We start from the raw sequence: 9,116 nt of genomic DNA, 5'->3' as shown, positions 1-9,116 counted from the left end.
CTGTAAGATTAAGTTAAAGAATTACTTTTAAAAACAGTTTCATATTACAGCATTTTATGAGATCAGTGAAAACTTGAGGCATGAACAGAAAATGCGTAAACGCCTGACAGCATTTACAGGAGCTGCAGTTTCTGTGGAATTGTTTTTGCCGAGTGTTTCAGCTCGGTCTATGTGTCTTCACTGGCCGGCACCCTTCCCTCATTCAGCAGTCTCTCCCTTTCCTCGTCGCTGCCTTCATCGTCCAGGTTCATCCTGGCGGCGGATATGGATAATATGGATAAAAGTCTCTTCACTTTTTAAAAAGAAGCTTATTAATTACAAGAGGAAATAAGGGCAGCACTGGTAGAAGTAAAGTGGAAAATGCAAAAGGACAATCGAGACAGAGAGAGAGAGAGACAGAGAGACAGAGAGAGAGAGAGAGAGAAAGAGCTCTGTAAGTTGGTGTCCTTGGACCATGCTCTGCAGTGAGCTTTTTCCTAGTGGTGAGTAATGCAGAACAGTCATTTGTTAGGAATGCATTAGACCACAAACATTTTCAAGCATGCGAGGGGAGATAGAACATGTCAGACAATGGTACAGGGACTGGGCTAGCACAGGGTGATGGGGAAAAAAAAAAAAAAGATATTCTAAATGAGAAAACGTTCTGACTTTGGCAGGCTACTTCTTTTCAAACGACCACAAACTAACGTTGCCTCATCAATGCAGGGTGTGTGCGGTACATGCTGTTTGAAATTAGGTCCAACATTGAAGGTACGGACGTCTGTGTCGATGTTTGAAAAGAAAACGTTACAGCCTGGACGGTGATGGAGCACTGTAGCATCAGGGTTTGGTTTGTACTGTGACACGTACGTAGCATCTCTCTGTTTTCTCACAGCTTGCCTCACAACGTTAACGAACCTGACAGCAAGAGATAATTACTCTCTTACATAATTCAGCGAATGTGCTCAGAAAGGCCTCGTTAGGGAGAGTTATAACAAAAGTACGCATGAGCCGTGATTGAATAGCAGCACAACACCTGTATGACAGCAATTGTTTTTCTTTTTATTATTATTTAAAAAACAAACAAACCTTAAAGTCATGCTCAATGCGTTTTCGGTATCCATTTGCGATCCCGTTACAGCTATAGGTCTTTATGGGTATAGCTTGTTTTAGAGGTTGTCACTATAAAGGGGGCGAATGCAAATGCACTTAAAAAAAATTTAAAGCTCAGTGAACCATCTGTTCTTTTGCTTCCACTTCACCATTTTACCCTACTTTTTTTGTGTTGGCGTATTGCATAAAACGTCAATAAAATACATTAAAGTTTGGGGTGGAAAACGACGACGGGACGTAAAAACTGAGAGGTGTGACTGCAAGGAAGTAAACGCAGGGCAACACTCAGCATTTAAAAGGTTGTAAGTACTTCCCCATCCCATGAGGGAAATTACTGTGGCTATCATTAAAGTCCAGGCTGCTGTTTCAGGATCTGAAGGCGAGCAAAGAGAGAGGACCGGAGATCAGCTTGGCCTTGTAGCATGTAATCCTGAGGGATAAAAAAAAAAAAAGTGAGCTGATCCTCAGACAAGAAAAGAACCGACAGGAGCAACTTAGGCAAATCACGACCCTTTTGGTCTGGTTGAAAGAGGCCAATTAGCTTGAAACAGAGAGAGGTGAGGATGAACAGGTGGATTGGGAGCAGAAACTGCTCCCAATCCACCTGTTACCAGCTACACACACAGGTTGTTTTTTTTTAGAGAGATTTGAGAGCATTTGTAATTAATTTGTAAAGGTTCTGGTAGTTTTTTTTTTGTTTTTCTTTTTTAAATAGAAAACAGAGAACTCAGAGAGAATATTGCAGTCTAAACGTAATACCCATAAGGGATTTTGTCATATTGATAAGCCAAAATATGACTTAAAGTTGTATTACTATTATTTGTTATTATTTAAGTGTTTTACTGTTTAATATTTTATGTACCTCTATTAAATGAACTATCCTATCGGGGGTCACTTGGGGAGCCACAAGTGGCTCTTTGAACTTTTCACAATGGCTCTTAATAACAGTGTTAAAAATAATAAAGAACCAGATAATATTTTTAAATATATTTATTGTAACAAATGCAGATTTTAGCCATTTTTTTCATGGAATAATTGCATTTAAGTTCCACAACAGAATTACCAGCAACATGTTTTTAGATCTACTTTTTTTATGTAGTCATTCTCTTTTAGTTTTTATCACTTCTTTATTTACGACCCATAGATGTAAATAAAACAGTTGTTCTTCGAGACCATGAAACTTATTTCCTGCAGTAGATGCTCATTAAAACTATAAGTCATCTTTTTTCAAAAGGTCACGTTGTGGCTCTAAACAAGTAGCTGCACCGAGGACAAAAATTGTTCTTTGGATTGTAGAGACTTAGAGACCAGTACAGGGGATTTTGATGCACCACCAGGGGGCGATATTACCATTTTCCTACGACATTTGTATTGTAGATTCCTCTGGGTTCAAAAAGGCTGTGCTGCACTGCAAAGTCCAAGATCCTAAAATGCAGGGGGAAAAGAAAGTTGCTTTTATGGTCTCCATTCCAATACTATTAGTGGTCATCAGTTTGCTTCAACAAAAAATGTTTTATCATTTGTTTTATAGTTTTGAAATAATTAATCTTTTTACGTAGTGCTTGCTTAACATTTGTGTATGGCTTACCAATTTGCTACATAAGCTTCAATGCTCAAATTGTGCTTTAAATGCAGTTTTGTCAGTTTTTCCAGGATGCTCTGTTTGGCTGAGAGAGAGAGAGAGAGAGAGAGAGAGAGAGAGAGAGAGAGAGAGAGAGAGAGAGAGCTGTTTTCTAACCACATGTGTGAACAGCTGGACCTGAGGCTGCAGCTTCTACATGGGCGACAAATAAAGTATTTGCTGCGTTTCGGGTTTATGTTTTGTCAGAAGAGTGCGAAAATCAATCAGCTCCTGCGGGGGCGGCCGGGCTCTGATAGGCCTGCTTGTCTCCTCACCGCTGAGCAGAAGTCAGTCGAGGATATTAATCTAAACATCAGTCATGCATGGGGAACACCCCACGAGGAGAATAAGCTTGCTCATCCATGCGTCTCCTGGGGGAGGTATATGGAGCCTCAGATAGGAGGAGGAGCTGTCCTGGTAAGTGTGTCGGGGTATCGTCTCGGGAGACGTAATGTGGGCCGACTTCAGGTCCACAGACAATAAACTCCCGAACAGAAAAGGCTGGCACCATCACGTCCTGAAATTTGAGCATGGCCCACTGGACCACATTATAATCCTTGCTGGAAGAACGTCAGACGGAGCCGACAGCACCGCAGTCCAGACGGTGACCCAGAAAGGGACAACATGTGTCCTCCCACCCCGCATCCCCTCTTCAAAGAGGGAGCAGAGGAATGCTGTGTTTCCGAGTCATTTTCTTAATGTAATTCATCTCATTGCCGTCCACCAATCCTCCAGCCATTCGAATGAGCCAGACAAATAACAACACACAATGTAGCATCACGCAAGAGCAGACGATTATTCATTACCTGCCCCCGTGTTGTGTTGGATTCTCTCTGAGCAAAATTAGACACCATCTCCTTTGCCTCTTTGCTTCACTTGCTCGTACCGGGTTGTGTTCCCAAGGACAAGTGGCGCTCTCGGTTGATTTCTCCCTGGGCTGACTGCTTGGCTCTGAGCGCAGATAATCCAACATACCACAACTGTCCTGTTTCTGTAGCTACCAGCTGCAGGAACACGTCAACAGTCAATTTTAACTGGCAAATCAAATGTATAACCCCAGCTGAAAAATCACCATAGGGCACTGAAGCACCTGCACACATGGAAGAGCTAAACAGCTTTTTTTTTTTTATCTGCTGTACTGATACAAAAAAAAAAGAGCCATGCTAAAACAAATCTTTCAACTTTCATCCAAAATGATCTGTTAAAGTTAGCGGGTGTTGAAGGATCATCTGAAAATGGACAGAGTGTGGTACAGCTGCAAATATGTCAAGGCGGAGCTGTGCACCAAAACTGACAGGTGTGGGCATGGAGGACATTAATTATACTAACTCTGGTGGAGCTACAGAGACACTCAGGTGGAGTATTAGTCACATACGTCAAGCTTAAGCAATAATCTAGTTTGCAGTTTACAAGCCACATAGAGGCAGAGGTGGGTAATAATTAGCTGCATTTACTCAGATGAATGTAAAAAATACACGTTTCTTTGTTCTGATTTTATTTTCTATCTGCTGAACCCGTTGTATAACTTGGAGGTAAAGAAGAGTAAGAACTATATATTGTTATTGGAAGTGCTTTACCCTCTTTTGACATTTATATTTTCTACTGTATGAAAATGTGTTCCATAAGGTCTATATATGAAAAAAAAAAACAAGTATATGGAAACATTTCTTCCACCTCAATTTGTTATTTTGCATTTATTTGTATTCATTTTAATCTTTCAAAAACCCAGAATTTGCACATATTTTGTCTGTTGGATGACATTGTTTGGAAATATTAAGTCACATGCTCTGATCAGTAAATATTTTACCCTAGTGGATAAATGAATATCAGGTTTAAAAAAAGATGTTAGAGGCTCCGACAGAGTTAAAACTGGGGTGGAGTTTCACCTTGAATTGACTTGAGCTGAATGAGATAATTATCACCATTTTAGGTATTTCTCAAAAAAAAAAAAACACTAAAAATTATGCATCCTTTAATAAAATGCTACAACCCCCCCGTACAAACAGCCTGTGTAGCTCCGACTACATTAACAGCCAGCGAAGATGCAAGTCAGCTTTCCTCCAAGTCAAGTTTTCCCCAGGTCATAACATATTTATTTCCGAACCCATTTGTAAGTCATCCATGTTCTGAAGCCGTTGGGACTTTGCTCGCTCGAGCAGCAGCAGAGTGCAGACAGAACTCAAAGGGAGACAAACGCCCTCATCGAAACGCCTACACCAGTCAGTCCGCCCGCTTCAGAGATCCGTGGGGATTAGGAGGCAAATCAGGAAAGGACTTCTTTCCTGACTGCCCTTCGCTTTCACTGATCAAAGACGGGGGCTATTCATATAAAAAGCAATCACAACAGTCAATGCTTACATAACCCATTTAAAATTATATATATATATATATATATATATATATATATATATATATATATATATATATATATATATATATATATATATATATATATATATATATAATATATATATATATATATATATATATTCTCTCTGAGCAAAAGAGATATATATATATATATATATATATATATATATATATATATATATATATATATATATATATATATATATATATATATATTATTATTTTTTTTTTTTCCATTTAAGGAAAGTGTGGAAAGTGTGAAATGAGACATGGTACAGCCAAGCCACACACCATCACAGCTCATTTAATCTGACTGAATGTACGAGGCGTCTCGTGTTGCTCTCAGTGAACAGGGAAGTCCCCAGGTGTAAATGAGGGAAATCTTATTAAACAATTACAGAGCGGGCTAAAGTGGTGAAAAAGCTTCTTAGAGATGCAGCACACCTAACCCACTCTGCAGCATAGGTCTCATGACAGAACGTGTTACAGGTACAGATATTGTACAAAGTGTTAAATCTCGCAAGAGTTTGACCTAAAAAGGTTTTATAGGATTTGTGCTGGAATTAAATCACGTCTTTAATTACATTTTACATTTTGATAAATGTGTCACTGACGAGATCCCTCTTGCGACTTCACCTCTAAATAAACTTGACATGAAATTTTAAGGAAATTTGTTCTATTAGGTCTTTCTCGTAACATCTCGTTTTGACGTCTTTGTGCTGAAATTGCCTCCAGCGATGAGAAAGCTTGTTTTTTTGTTTGTTTTGTTTTTTAGTGAGTGAGGTGCTTCTACCAAAATCTACCACAATCTTTTCTTGTCAGTCCAGCAATAAAGTAAGCATTCCCCACACTTTGGTATTGCAATCCAACTAGTCAGAGTCTGGACTCATACATGCACACGTTTCCAACACTGCTGCCAATGGGCCTGATGGTGAAGGGCCATCATGGCTGCCAACCTACAAGATAGGTTGAGTCTTGACTGTTCTGGATGTTCTGAGTCATTGACAGTATCATTCTGCAAAGCCTAAGTGTAACAAACCTTATGTGTAAAAGACAGTCAGTGGTTCCTAAATGCTGAAGGCATGAGAGAGAATAGTCTTGGGGTGAAGACTAGGTTAGGGTTTGGGTTAGGGTGCCCACTTTTCCGTCAGCCTCCGACATCCTCTGTTACGTTGGAGTTAGCGTTAAATCTGTACATGATACTGCTGGTCATTCAATATATTTCTTCAAGCTGGTTTTGTGGAAGACATGTTTGAAAATTTCCGTCACTACAGGTCTGACATGGATGTGGTACCACGGACTGATACTGAGGGTTGTTTTAAAACAAAGCAAAATGGCAACCAATGACAGATTTACCTAAAGGAGTTAAAATGATGTTACTGTCGCATTGCAAAAATAATGATTAAAACCTGCTTAAAAGCAAAGGCTACAAAACTAATAAAACATACTAAAACAAAACATACTAAAACAAAACAAGGAATTAGAAAATTGTCTTAGCTTCCCTATTAGTCCAGCTAGAATGAAGTTCTTGTAAAAGATAGACTCATGGGATGCAACCCACATACGCGACTATGCTAAATGCTATCAGACATATGGGCAAGATGCATTGCTACGTGAAAGAAAAACAAGAAAAAAAAAATCCACCAAACACAACATGTTTTTCAGCACTAAACTTAGAGTGCAGTAGCAGAAACTAGATTTGAAATGTGACCAGGTTTAGGGGTTTTCCCTTCTCCACTTGTGCAATGAACAAGCCCGCGAGTCACCAGCAACCCTTACCTGCCAAAGCGCTTCAGGCAAAGTTTATGGCCGCAGGGTTACAGTGCCTGAGTCCAGGAACCATCCTGTTCTCTGAAAACTGATGAGCTGCTCTCAAGTTCTGTAACCAGTTTCTATCAGCAAAACAGAGGAAAATAAATCAAAGTAATCACAAGTTGGAAAACACACAAACGCCTTGTGTTAGTAAGAACGTTGAGACGATTCTCCCAACTGGTTGTTTTAGAATCAGTCATGTTCTCATTGACAAAGAAAACTTACAGACTTTTACCATCTACGTAAATCACTCTGCTGTGGTGGCATCACTTTTATTTTTCATTCTCCAAATGACAAGTGGATAAAGTTTTTACGTGAAGTTGTGGCGGGTTGTTTAGATGAGACTTTAAATCCAGAAGACATGACACCGAAGCAATTAGTGGAAAAAAAGAAGAAGAAGAAGATTGCCTGAATTGCTGAAGCTGAGCTGACCTCGTGCTCTCCGGCAGCATGAAACACAGACGATACTGAAAGGAAACAAAGCCTCAGGGCTTCAATTTAGCAAGGTGGTGCAACTGGCTTTTTGACTATTAAAAATAATAACGCTGCTCTGAAACGCATATATGTCAGAGGCATCGCTGTAAACAGAGGTCAGGCTTTTTAAAGCGGAGAGGTGGGTGAAACAAGAGACTCATTAAATGCCAGTCCAAGTTGATGCAATACCTGCAGTGTCTCCTTCTCACACCCACATGGCTGTCTGCCGCATCTCAGCATCCGACAGCCGGCCGTCTTGACAACTTCTGTCTCATTAAAAGGTTTTCATGTGAGTAAGCTGGTCTTCCCACAGAAAATTTTATTTGTTGTTGTGGGTTACGGGCAGTGGCATATTTCAGTTTTAGGCATTAAGCCTTTATTTAAGCCCAGGGATAAGGATTTAGGTTTTCACAATGTTTTACAAATAAAGCCTAATCGAGTCAACGCTTTGCAGAACCACCTGCCTCTGCAAGCTTTGAACAGCGAGAGGCTTTTGTTTTCTATTTTTAACCAATTCCTCTACGAAAAGTCGAGCTTGAAGGGGGCAGGAGGTATTATGTAGAATCAACTTTTTTTTTTAGCTTTATGTCATGTCGTCAAAAACCAGATGTCAGAAAACCGAGCGCTGTTTTTGTGGATTAAAGGTGCGCATGTCCTGTCTGCATGTACAGATCAGAAAGTGACTTGTTTAAAAGTTTCCACTTTTCAAAGTGATTTTATGAATATATCAGGTTTTCTCACCAAAAACTGGCAAATAAAGCAACTTCCAGTATGGTGGCTTGGAAAGAGACTAATAACGAATTTAAGATTTATGGTTTATAACAGTTAGTGTGATGAACAGAACAAAGCACTACAATTGAGTTTCCTACTTAAAATGACTCATCTGAAGTTTAAGAAAGAAATCTGAAGTTGTGTCATTTTCTCAGATGGGATAGATTTAGAGCTCTGGAAAAAATGAGGAGACCACTTAAAATGATTATTTTCTCTGATTTTCCTTTTTGTACGTTTGAGTAAAATGAACATTGTCCTTTTATTCGATGGACTACTGACAACATGTCTACCAGATTCCAAGCGAATTGGTTTGCAGAAAACGAGAAATGGTCAAAATAACAAAAAAGACGCAGCTTTTCCAGATATTCAAACAATGCAAGGAAAACAAGTCAATATTCATTTAGAAACAACGACACTGATGTTTCAACTCAGGAAGAGTTCAGAGATCAATATTAACCAGGAGGCTTTTCCACCAAATGGTCTCTTCATTTTGTCCATAGCTGTATTTTTTTTTTTTTTATTACTTATCAGAGGCCACACTGGGTCCAGCGTCAAACCCAAGGACACTTTGGATCAAATAAGCAATTTTGTAATTGGAAGGCGGCCATTCCTCTGCTGAGCTGGTGCTTCATTTATCAGAGCGGATACTGCGTCCATGTTCTTTTCTCTCTTTTTTTCCCCCGTACAGTCATTGATTAAGTCTCCAGTAGCAGCTGCTAACGAGAAGGCCTGCCACTGCTCCGGTGTGGAAGTAAAGATAGCAGAGGTCTTAGAAAGTAGTCGCCTTGGTTTTGTCTCATCTGGCCGTCCTGGATTTAAATCTGTTGATTGCAGGCCACCGTAATGTGAACTAGTAACATCGATTCCTTGACATGTTACTCAGTTTACCATTTATTACTCAGATATTTTTCATTTTGTTCATTTGATGAACAAGCTCGTGTGAGCTGGGAACTAAATTAAAACAATTTCCTATTCC

Source organism: Poecilia mexicana, unplaced genomic scaffold (assembly GCF_051168715.1).
Source record: "Poecilia mexicana isolate PSO_F unplaced genomic scaffold, ASM5116871v1 scaffold_14, whole genome shotgun sequence".
NCBI classification, from domain to species: Eukaryota; Metazoa; Chordata; class Actinopteri; order Cyprinodontiformes; family Poeciliidae; genus Poecilia; species Poecilia mexicana.
The sequence above is the reverse complement of the archived record's forward strand: the minus strand, read 5'-3'. Positions refer to the sequence as shown.